At 35.9% G+C, this 13,059-nt stretch overlaps 1 protein-coding gene across 11 annotated transcripts in view; it reads left to right on the top strand.

The window, feature by feature from the left end:
• Window positions 1–13,059, top strand: part of LOC132153137 (poly(rC)-binding protein 3) — a 70,640-nt gene that overhangs the window by 43,640 nt on the left and 13,941 nt on the right. Inside the window, exon 1 of one of the 11 annotated variants that reach the window (XM_059562420.1) lies at window positions 1,107–1,233. The exons of the other annotated variants lie outside the window; for them this stretch is intronic. The gene's annotated coding sequence lies outside the window, so the exon portion shown is untranslated. Of the gene's footprint in view, window positions 1–1,106; window positions 1,234–13,059 lie in introns of those variants that run through there. 11 annotated transcript variants of the gene reach the window in all.

Raw genomic sequence — 13,059 nt, forward strand, 5'->3', positions numbered from 1 at the left:
CTCCACTAAGAACGTATATCTTGGGTTTATGATTTTGTTTTGCACTTCTTCTCTGGAATCACTGGAAGTTTTTTCCCTTTGTGAATGTCTGTTTGAACATTTGTCTATTTGAATTAGTGTTTCTGTTGCCTTCATTGACTGGATTGAATTTATATCAGTGGGGAACGAAAGAAGCACCCATTCAATTGGTCTCAAATTTGGACACTTTTGAGTTGAAGTCTTAGGCTGATCTTAAGCACAGCAGTACCTACATTCTCAATTGTTGGCATACTGTGCTTTGCGTTTTATACCTCTGAAATTGCTTATGTTGGATTTTTAAACCCTCTTTCAAAGGCATTCAAATATTTGCATTAGTAACAGTTATTTAGTCATGATTCTAGGGTTTTAACCTCATTGATGCATGATTAATTTGTATTCTGCTGGTCAACTGAAGCAAATTAGCCAGGGGTTCGTAATCCAGATTGAGCCGGCAGAGCTCCCCATAATTCCTCACTCTGCCAGATTAAAATGACTGGTAGACACAAGGACTGTCAGATTTTGTGATGTTGATCGAAAGCCACCCCTCACCCGACTTAAACCTCCTGGTTTTTAGGCCAAGTCTGTTCTCCTGATTTTATTGTTCATGCTGTATGTCTTACAGCTCAGAAACACTGCGACCGAGTGGGGTAGAAGGAGCATAGAAGCATGTGAAGGTTGAATCTTTAATGTCACAACAGACAAATTCAGTGTAATGACAGAAGTAACTGATGTAAGAGTCTACAGATGGTGACCAGGCACCCTGGGCTGGACCAGACTGCAGAAATGGGCATGTGCAGTGGTGGGTACAGCTTTGTTGACGTGTCGCCCGCTGGAGATACCCAGATGACTGGAGTCTTGGGTGCTGATTCCGCCCCCAATACCCCTGGGGCTGCTCGCTGAGCATAGTGGGACTCCTCTAGCCTCAAAAACCTTTATCTCAGCCCAAGCATTGATAATGCTGTCGACAAACAAGGGACTTGATGCAGTAAAATTTGGATTTAGCCAATTTTTTTGTGATTTGCACATTGTATCCGGTGAGGGATCACGTGTCCAACGCCTTACCCACATGACCTCATACCAGGACCAATCAAATGGTGCCGTTCCATTGGGGTTGAGCGAGACATCGCTGGAGAAATCATTTTCCCTCTGTGGTTTTTAATTTCAGTCCTTTCCGAACATCAGTATTGGTGGCCATCAGTTAGGAGCTCTGTGAAGGTAAATCTTTTTATGTTTTCAAACGTTATTTTTAACATATGCTTTGATATAACATTGTGGCCTGGTTAGTTATGATTGGTCATAAGAAATGGCATTTTCTTTGTCAGTTAACTGAAAATTTTACCTTATGATGTCTTTATTGATGATGTTCCCCTGGATTCATCCATTGGAATCATTCTTCTTGCCCAAGTCTCCTAACGCCAGGAGTTTTGGGCCATATATAGTCTATACTATATATAGAACAGTTAACATTCAATTAAATGGTGTTTACATCTCAAGAGATATATTGACGTTTATGTTGTTGTGGTCTAGCTTGTGATATTTTGAACTGATTTGCTTTATTTGCTGTAGGCTGTGGCATTTCTGGATATATTCGTATATTGTTTGACTGTAGTCTGTATGCCGCAGACAGAATGGCGTGAAGGATTGTGACTTGTGTGTTGTGTGTCTCAGTTGTGATTCCGACCTTGATGGCAGTTCGCAACATTAAACGCTGCTCGGCCCTTTGATTAATGCTTCTAGAGGTACACAGTTTTGTTCGTCATCATTACTTCAATTATCATCATGCGTTCTTTATCTGTCACAATGGCACGGAAGAGATTTTGTCTTAAAAAATGTTGCTATGGAGTCCATCCATTACTAGCGTTTCAGTAGACTTATCTATGAACAGAACAAAGAGTTTTATTGGTTCTGAACCTGAGATTGCTTCAACTTAGTTTAGATTTGAAGGGTTATATTGCTGTGCTACCATCTTCCCTACATGTCTAATGAATTGATGGAATTTTCTCATACAAGGGTTGAATGTTGGTTGAATTGGTTATAAGTTTATGTGCACATGTTGACTTAAATGGTTTTGAAAGTGTCTAAAGATGCAGGGTTAAATCCATATTGAGCTTTCTACAAGCATGTTGGTGATTTCAGAAATGGTTTTCACTGTGATGCCTTGAGACGACCAGAGGTGTCTCCATTTAGCATTTCGACACTTTCGATTAGTAGGCCGTTAGCATAGCATGGGTCGTTGGTACCGTTATCCCGGCTCTCAGATCCCTGGATCGGTTTTGCTTGATCTTGCATTGGCATTGCTGGGCAACTGAGCTCTTGATTATAATTTGGGTTGAGATCCAGACAAGGGCGACTGATCAGGGCTGACAGTTTTTGAAGCGCCTGTCAGGCTGAGTAGGGGAGGGTGCCCCTGCAGACACGCATACTGCAACAAAAGGCTCCTCTAGAGTTGTTCACATAAGAGTGTTCATGCGCCTCCCTTATAACACAACGCCCAGCCAAAGAGACCCCAGCCCTGGTGATGCTGCATGCCCACAGGGAACACTTGTGCCAGAAAACCCAATGTTTTTTTAATTTTATTTTTTACAGTGAAATCCTGTATTATCACTTGTTTTAAGCACTTGTGTGCTTGCACTCTGTGTTTAGGGAATCAATATTTGGATGACTGGCTATTTTAATCAACACGTTTCTCATCAAAGATTTTGATTGGGCAAATTACTTGATCTGTATCAAAATGTGTGATTGCTCATTTTGTGCATGAGCAGGGAATCCAATAAAGGAAAACAAAGACTAAGCATTGTGCACAGTTGGCTTGGTCTTAATTAGCTGTGTTTTTTGTTGTTTATCATAATAACAATGGAGGATATGACTATGAATATTTTTTGAAAGATAATTAAAATGGTCACTTTTTTTACTTAAAGCTCTAGGGACACAACTAGCAACCATTATATATATATTATTATATATATATATATGTAATATAATATAAATATAAATAAATTACCTATCTACCAATTATTTAATTTTTATATTGTATATAATGTGAATATAATGTATTTGCAGACACACACACACACACACACACACACACACACACACACACACACACATATATATATATATATATATATATATATATATAGTGATTTAAAAGACAGTTTTCCTGTTACTAAACATCATTCTTGTTTTCAGTTTATTTTTTCAGTTATCCCATTAAAGTTTCTGTTCACATAAAAACATTTTGTGTGGCAAATATTGCTTGAACATTTTTCCCTTTTTGTTGAACTATAGAAAACAAATGCTAAACAGCAAGAAAATACTAAGTCATCCTATTTGTGATATTCCACCATCCTATAATCATAGAATTCCAAGCTGAAAATGCAGCTTCATTTATCTTAAAAAAATCTATTGTGCAGTTGGAAAAAGTACAAAATACACAATTTAGTATTTGACACTCATAAACTGAGTTGGTACAATAGGGTTCATAAGTTAATTGTAAGTATTTTGAAAGCAACTGTTCCTGCAGTGAAATTCTCCTCATGGCATGGAATTATGAAGCAGACTTATGGCTGGTTTATGTTTGAATGGAGGATTAGGGCAGGCCAGATGACGGTAGATAGACTATATTTATATTATATTTAGCATTTTCCCCTATTTTTTTCTTTTTCTTCTATTGCTTTGTGTTTTCGGTGTTTAAAAAATTGCAACAGTCGTAGGAATCATACATTATCTTCCAACATTATTCCCTTTCTGTGTATCTAATGGCTGTAGATTAAATGCTCCTAGCCTGCTCTTTATTCAGAGGTTTAATTCCTCCCCACAGTTAGAGTGATGACCCATCATAAGGACCTCATCACAGAGAGAATATCCTCTCTGAGTAGAAGCAATCATATTACAGATCTTCAAATCGGTATTAAGAGGACCATTTGCATTTACATTTGTGAACTTTTGTGAACGCACATCCGAAGTGGGTGGTCTGTTACTTATTTACATACTGTTTCTTTTTTATTATTCAGATTGATCAGTTCATTTGCCATATGTTTATTATAGTAGAAAATATAGAATGTTGTTTAGCAAACGCTAGACATCTTTAAAGACTAACTTTTTTCTTTTTGATCTTGCTATAAATCTTAGTGGATGCTGTGAGTTCATAATCCTGTTTGGAATCATATTCTGTTGCACTACACAAGTAACATTTAATCCTCTTGTTTTTCTTTACCCACAATTGAAAATTCACTTTTTGATTATTGTCATTTTCATGTTCAGCACTAATACTGTTGATTCATCTAAAATCTCTGCATGACCCTTCTGATCGGGCACCAATGGAACTTTTTTTTTTTTATAATTTCAGCCCTGTTTTGGGGGGAAATATGTGGAATTGTTTAAATGTAATACAATATGTAGGGATGAGGTGGAGGATGTGTAGAACTTTGATTGACAGGTGTTCAAATTCTGCAAAATTGCATGGACACACATTCTGTGAAAATTATCAGATTATCAGATTGCTTTTACATTTAAATATATTTTACATATACGTTTTTCATTTTTTGGTAAAAAGATAATTACTAGATTTGTTCTGATATTTTATCATAGAAAATTTCCAGATTTGTTTCTTATATTTCTTTTTTGAAAAATTGAATTTAAATCGCAATTCTGTTATCTTTCTTGCAATTGCGAGTTTATATCTCGCAATTCTGACATTATAACTTGCAATTTTGAGTTTATAGCTCACAAGTGCGAGTTTATATCTCATAATTTTGACTTTATAACTTGCAACTTTGACTTTATAACTCACAAGTGCAAGTTTATATCTTACAATTCTGACTTTATAATTCACAATTTTGACTGTATAACTTGCAGGTGCGAGTTTATATCTTGCAATTCTGACTTTCTTTTTTACTCACAATTGCAAGTTCATATCATGCAATTCTGAGTTTTTTTCTCAGAATTGCGAGTTATAAAGTCAGAACTGTGAGATATAAACTCGCAATTCCGAGAAAAAAGTCAGAATTGCGAGTTTATATCACACAATTCTGAGAAACAAAAAAAAAAGAATTTTAGAATTGTGAGATAAAAAGTCGCAATTACCTTGTTTTATTTTTTATTTAGTGGCGGAAATGGGCTTCCATAAAGAAGGGCTAAACCAGGACAAAATGTAAAAATAGTTTAGACAGTGTGAACAATTTAATTTGGCTCTTGTTTTGGCCTCTCTGCTTCCTCTGCACTATACTGCCGATTATTCCTGTTACCTCCCTTCTTCCTGTTTGCTTTTGGTCTCTCATCCTCGTGCCCGCCCATGATTGTGATTTCAAGAGCAATAGAAAAGACAAACTGCCTCCAGCTATAATTTGCCCTGAAATCTCACATGAGCCAGTGTCTCCAATAAACACTGTCGCCTCTTGTTAAGCTCTCGTCCTTGATACACTGACAGGACTAGTGATGTGTTTAACACGATAAATCATGGCGCTTGAACTGTCCAGGCCCCTCCGCCAGCCCACTAGTACAGGGACCTACCCCCCTCTTCCAGCCAAAGAGGACCACACTCGCTGGTGTGAAATCACAGAATTGTCTACATTGTTAATCAAATCTGGTCCCAACCTACTTTCTTTCACTCATTGAACATAATTGTTACTTGGAAGTATGTGTTATGTTGTTTGATAAAAATAAAATGAGTTTTTAATGCCATTTCATGCTGTCTTATACTGGGATTTGGTGCTTGTTGGATATCAGCGTTGTTCATAGACATACAGACTTTGATGTCTCTGCTCAGAGTATTCATTTAGGAATCACTGAGTTAAAGTAAGTAGGGTGCTGTAAATGTACAATCTCAGCACCCTTCAACTGCTCTTCAACGTGATTTAACAGTGGACAGTGTGTCAGCAGTTTGCATGGACTTGCCTGCATTGACTTTTTGACTCTCCGTTTTCGATTCCAAAAATGTTACTTTGCAAAAAAATGTGTTGTTCATGAAAGATGTAATCAAAAGGTTAGCAAAACGGACAACAGAACAATTTTAAATTGTAAATATATTGTCACTAATTCTGTTTTAATGCATGTTCCTGGTCATATTGTGCACACCTAGTGCATCTTATTCTGAATTTAAAAAAAGTTTGTCTTTGTGATCTTGGTCGAAGTGATGGTCTGCTTTGAAACGGCTTTCCTTTAAAGCTGACATCACACACCCTTGTTTCTTTTCAGCCCATCTTCCAATCTGAGTCCATGTTTCAATCAAAACCACGTCAAATTGTGCACATAATTTCACTTAACTTTAATGTCAGTGGTTGATTATTTTGATAAAAAGGTTTCATTACAGTACAGCACTTGCCCATTCTCATTATCAAGAAATACAGTGATTGTGCCACCACTTTAGCCATATATCTATTATTTTTTGATTTTGATTTTTTTGCCAGTAGGAGTCAATACCTTTGAGCAATAGGGGGAAGTCGTGGCCTAATGGTTAGAGAGTCGGACTCCAAATCGAAAGGTTGTGGGTTCGAGTCCCGGGCCGGCAGGAATTGTGGGTGGTGGGAGTGCATGTACAGTTCTCTCTCCACCTTCAATACCACAACTGAGGTGCCCTTGAGCAAGGCATCGAACCCCCAACTGCTCCCCGGGCGCCGCAGCATAAATGGCTGCCCACTGCTCCGGGTGTGTGCTCACAGTGTGTGTGTGTGTGTTCACTGCTCTGTGTGTGTGCATTTCGGATGGGTTAAATGCAGAGCACAAATTCCGAGTATGGGTCACCATACTTGGCTGAATGTCACTTCACTATTTGAATGTCACTTCACTCAATTGACAAATGGCTTGTTTATGCAGTCTTTCTGCTTCTGACGTTCAATAACTTTTTTTCCATTTCACATTAATTAGAAAAACTGCCTATGGTCTGAAAAAAAGCATTTTGATTTATTTTCTCATTGCAGAACTGCTTAAATTGCGGTGGTCATGTCATAGGAAGTTGGGTGTTTGATTCTGGTTGTCTTGTAGTGAATTGCAGCCTCGGGTTCTGTCTCTTGTTATTTTCCTTATTACAAGGTCACACCATTGTAAGCAATAAGGTTATTATTTTTCTCCTATTTTAGCAGTTACAAAAACACCAGTTTTAAATGTTCCTTGAAATGTCTTTTTGTGTACACTCCATGTATCCACTTCTCATATCATCCATGTAATTTATGTCTTCATCATCCATTGATCTTGTAAGTTAACAGAATTTTTTTTCTTTTTCATTTTTTCTTTTTTAATTGAGGCAATAATCTGTGAGATTTTAAGTCAGGTGAAGTGGAAAACAGAGATACTGGGAATAAAAAAAATAATTATGAGACATTATGAGACACTGGCAGCTCTAGGTTCATCTGCAGAACTTTATTTTAATCGTAACATTTCCATTTTAAGTCAATCATGTTTTAGGGGGCAGGACAGTGTAATATATAATATAATATAATATAATATGATGTAATATAATAAATTATTATATAATAATTCATACAATATAATATTTATGGTTGCTTTATTTTACATTATGTGCACTTACATTACGTACCAGTACTTACAGTGTACTTAGCTAAGAAATTACTAGAAAATATTACATGGGATAGGTTAGGTTTACTACATAGTTATTACCCAGTTATTGCAATTTCTATAACAAGTACATAGTGTACATGCAGAACAGGACTGTAAAATAAAATAAAGTGCTACTCTATTTATTAATATTTTCAGTTAGCTTTTATTTGTATATTGTATTTCATTTTAGTTTTAGTAATTGAGTAACCGGTATGTGCTTTTTTATTTTATTCTCTTTAGCATTATTTTTAATTCAGGCTAAGTTTAAGTAAATTTACTATTTCATTTACTATTTTGAATTTAAGTTTCTCATCTAATATCAATATTTGATTTGATTTTAGCTTTATTTAATCCATTTAAGAATGTCAAATTAATATTTAATGTGCGGTCAGAATTGTGTGTTTATTTAGTCTAAATATAGTCTGATCTGTTGTTTACTAAACAACATAATTTCACAGATACTGTATAACATGTATGGCTGTTGGTCATTTATATGAATTAATATGAGACAGTGTTGTGCTGCGTTTGAAGCAAAGTAGAGAGTGATAGAAAAAGGAGCATTTTGGGAGCTCTGCTTGACCAAGCGTAAAGCGTGATTAATTCAATAGGTACCACAGAGGAAGGGGCCAGAAGCTCTTTAGAGGAAGGGATGACCCACTTTCTATATCCTGTGCTTCAGCAAAGACTGAGCTTATCTACCACCGGGAAGATATCAGACTTATGATTAACATAAAATAGAATTAAAATGTGAAGTATTTCAATGGCTAATTTTTTATCTGCTCATACTTTCTTGAAAGGCATTGGAAATGTGCTCGCTCCTTCAAAAAAACAAACACTCCAACATCAATAGAAGAAGTGAATGAAAGGACACATGAGTGTGTTTATGCAGCCATTGCTTTTGCTCTGATGACTGCTGTAATCAGCACACAGATGTAGCGTTCAGATGTCCACTGTATTCTGTGGGCTGTTGACCACCGACCATCTCGGTTTCTGTATTTGGGTTATTTTGTGCAAGCAGTTTTGGCCCTATGGGCTTTTAGGAACTAAACACACTTTTCAATATATATATTACTTCAAAAAAATATTTTTGAAAAGTTGTAAATAAAGATTATTTGAGTAAGTTTTACAAGACATTTGTGGATAAAATATATTTTATATATAAATATGTTTGGGGATTAAAATTGGGATGATTGCCTTGCTATGACAAATTTTATATTCTATGTATCCTACATGCACACAATGAAATAATATATATATATATAAGCACTCTTTTATGTCACCTCAAACTATACAAAAAAGCAGCACTTTAAAAATATAATCCTTCAGGCATTCTTAACGGTTCACTAAACATGATCATCTAAGTAATAATATTCATGTTATTCATGCAGTTTTTCATTGAAGCACCAGATATAGAGCATTAGCTTCACATAAACGATAAGATTGCCTTTCCTCATTCTAAAATGGGTTTATTTGTAAAGTTGCCACAAGGTGTTATTGCCTCACCCACAGTATACGTGTTGTTTGTTGTCTTACAGGCTGATTTAATTAGATAAGATTTCATGCGGGTTGAACTTAAGGCATTTGAGATTTAAGTCATCTGAGGCGCATGAAGGACTACTACATTAAGTGTGTCACGAGGAGAAGTGTGGAACATTGTATGCTCTCCGTGACCATGTGCTCACTGCAGATAAATACAGTTGTCACTTCTCTTAATCATGTTCCTTGTAGGTGCTTCCAACCATATTTATACTGCACAATGTTTCTGATTGCAATTTAAGGGATTCACTCTAGCATTTAGAATCAGAATCAGAATCACATTTAAATGTGGTTGTCGCTCCAAAATATTGCAGTGTGTTTAAGAGTTTCTAGATAATGAAAAGAGTGTACTTTAATGCAAACTGAATGTAATGTTTTTGGAAACTTAACTGCATGTTATTTGCAATTAACTAAAAGGAGTATCATTCAAATTTTATATCATATGCAACTAGTTGAACATAAGAGTGTTTTTCTAAAACCAATTATGGTTAACTAAAACTAAAACCATTAAAGGGGTCATATGATGCTGCTAAAAATAACATTATTTTGTGTATTTGGTGTAATGCAATGTGTTTGTCCAGTTTAAGGTTAAAAAAAACACATTATTTTTCATATAATGCACATTATTGTTTCTCCTCTGTGCCCTGCCTTCTGAAAAATGAAATGCAGAAATGCATTGATTTTACAATGCTCATCGTTCTGAAAAAGCGAGGTGTGATCTGATTGGCCAGCTATCCAGTGTGTTGTGATTGGCCGAATGCCTCAAGCATGTGACGGAAATGTTACATACCCGTATTTTACATCCCTTAACATACTATGCCATCTCCCAGGCCAGCAGCATGAGACTCAGTCCAGCTGCTCTGCTCATGCACATCCCATCATCGGTTGTCTTTTTGCAGTTCAATCAATGTACTGTTAGGAGTAGTGGTCGACCGATATGTGATTTATTTTTTTTTGACTGCCGATATTTTCGAAAGTAGGGACCGATAGACGACATAAAGCTGATATGATATGATTTGATTACAATTATTATTAATATTTAAGGAATTTGCAATCATTTGACAGTGGATTAAACAATACATTTGTAAAAGAAACGTTTATACTTTAGATGACAGTATTTTTCACAAATAAATACATATTTAATAAAAATATGATAAAAAAAAAGTAAGCACTGTAACCAACAGGGCACTCAGTATTCTGGGAAGTTTCTGTGCATTGGGAATCATATTTTTCAAATAAACTCAGGGCAACACTCATTTTACATACAGTACACAGTGAAAATTACATGAATAGGACAGTGGGCGAATGCATAAAGCGTAGCATAATTTGAAATCACGAGATTAAAGTTTAATGCATTCAATTCTCACAGACTGACCATCACGCAGAGAACACGTGATCATTCTGGATAAAAATGCACACTTCACAAGATCTCACAGCTGGATTCAACTAAGTTTGCAAGGTTTGTGAAATGAAGTGTTCATTAGTCATACAAAGATTTGTTTAAATTATTTAAATGCGCATTTGCTTAATGCTGATGGCAAATGAGAAAGTATTATAATGTTTTATTTTCTATTACTAATAGGACTAATATGAAAGCAATCTTTATAATAGTTTCTGTATACTTTAATTCCTTTGTTTAACTGTTCTGATTATTAGACGGACTTCTATTTGTATTAGACAGAACTGTTAACAACAAACAAGAGAGAGAGTGTGAGCACTGTGTGCACTCAGGTGCTGCAGCTCTCAGCGCCGTCAAAAAAAGTCCCACCTTGAACACATCGGCCAAGCAGAAAAACTTATCGGCCGTTGCCGATATTTTAAAAATTCCAAATATCGGCCGATATATCGGCTTTGCCTTGGTGATATATGAGTCAACCACTAGTTAGGAGTAACTTAATAACTCGGGATATTGGTTTATTACACATCAGAGGGAGTGTAAGGCACATTTGTAAACTGAATAACTTAAGTAATTTGTGGATTAGTGTGTACTGGAGATGCGAACCATTTCAAACGATTCAGTTTAATTTGGTGAACTGGTTCGACCGGTTCACTAAGAAGATCCGGTTAAATAGAAAGATTTGTTCACGATCCGGACATCAGACAAGACAAAATCAATAAAACCCATTACAAACAAGGCATTTGTTGCATCCAGTGGGAACATAATTACTGATTAAAATGACTTCTACTGTCTTTTTAAGCGTTGTGTTGCATATCGCTCTGCTTAAACATAAAACCATTGCATTTGTGATCGGAGAAACAACAAACAACAAGCCTGCTCTACTGCTCAAAACTTGGGTTTGAATCATCATTGGCAAATTATTTAAATATAAAATATGTACAGGACTGGGTATCGATTCAGATGTCCCGATTTGATTTGATTTTGATTATCAAGCTCTCAATTCTTTTTTATTACATTCAGTGAATATAGGTTTAATAAAAATGCTATTGATATTTAAAAAACCTGATAAATGAAAAAATCTATTTTTTTTTTTTTGCCCAGACCTACTTACAGGCTGTGAGTCAGAAGCGCCAGACTGTCATTGCAAAGTTTGAACTGCCCAACTTTATAGAAACAGCCTTTGTGCCACAGACGCATTGCAGGCTATACTGGTTCAGGAAACAGTCATCATCCTCCATAAAATGCCGCACACATTTTAATATTTGATTTGGTCTGTTTTGGAACAGTGTTGAAATTCAACTCAACTGATTTCTAGTTGTGTCCTCTTTTGGAAGGCCAATCAAAGTAGTATCGCTTTCACAAGGAAACACACAGCGACTTTTGGGCAGTGTTATGAAATTCTGCACACATCGTGACATAGACATGTGAGGGCGTGTTAGGACGAGCCATTTTAGGGGGGTGTGGATGAGCCTTAATTTTTATAAAGAATATCTCTTTGGATTTGAGACTTTAGTCTTTGCAATTTTACAGATCTTCTTTATCCACCAAGAGCTTGTGACACTCGAAAGAGAAGGGGAAAATTGAAATCGCATCCTATGAACCCTTTAAAACATCACTGTTACTTGAAATAAATGTCAGCTAAAATAAAATGAAATCTACAAAAATCTAAACTTTACCTGTCATATTAAATAACACACAGCAGTTAAAATTATAATCAAGTACTTTACTTTTGCTTTATGTTGGTCAGTACATCAAAATAAGTGTACTTTTAAATCATGTTAAAGATTAAAACAATGATTTAAAATGTACTTTAAAGTAAATCTTTTAATCTTGACATTTTATTTAAAAAAATTCACTTTTCATGCGTACTTAAGTGTGTTAAAAAAACTTGTGAATGTGTACTTTTTTTAAATAATCTTTAGTGGCTTTTTATTAGATTAATATTTTATTATTTGCAAGTACAGTTTTTTAAAATTATACTTAGGATTTAAAGTACACTTGCTACAGTTGAGCGCACTTTTTCCCTGTTCAGGGGCTTCTTAAAATGGTTTTGCTGGAGTACAGGGCGGTTCACTTCTGTCAATTTGGTTTGCTGCTTCTGCATGCTCTTAGCTCAGATTAGAATTTTTATGCAATCTGTGCTAAGCAGGAGATTTGCGGACAGCTGGCAGCTCATCTCGTATACCCATGTGAATCTCTTCTTACCTTTCCATTGCTTTCTCTTTGCGTCTCTTCTCACACGTAACATGCAAAATTGTGCTTAAAACTTTTCTCCGCACATCTCATCCTTGATCAGTCACGCTATTTCTCTTTCCCTGTGCTTTTTTCCCGTCACCATGATTCACTTTTTGCTCTCTCTTTATCCTGTGCTTCATTCGAAGGTCTGGCAGCTGTGCTGGAATGGCTTAATGTTTCAATCTCTCAATCGTTGCTGATCCCCAGACCCATATGACGGCATAAATCACCAAAAAGGGACAGGTCTGAAGCTGTGAGGATTCCCCCTCCCTCACCAGAGTACAGACAGATACTCATTAAAACAGCTGAGCATGAGA

The sequence above is a fragment of the Carassius carassius genome, chromosome 11, assembly GCF_963082965.1.
Source record: "Carassius carassius chromosome 11, fCarCar2.1, whole genome shotgun sequence".
Taxonomy (NCBI): domain Eukaryota; kingdom Metazoa; phylum Chordata; class Actinopteri; order Cypriniformes; family Cyprinidae; genus Carassius; species Carassius carassius.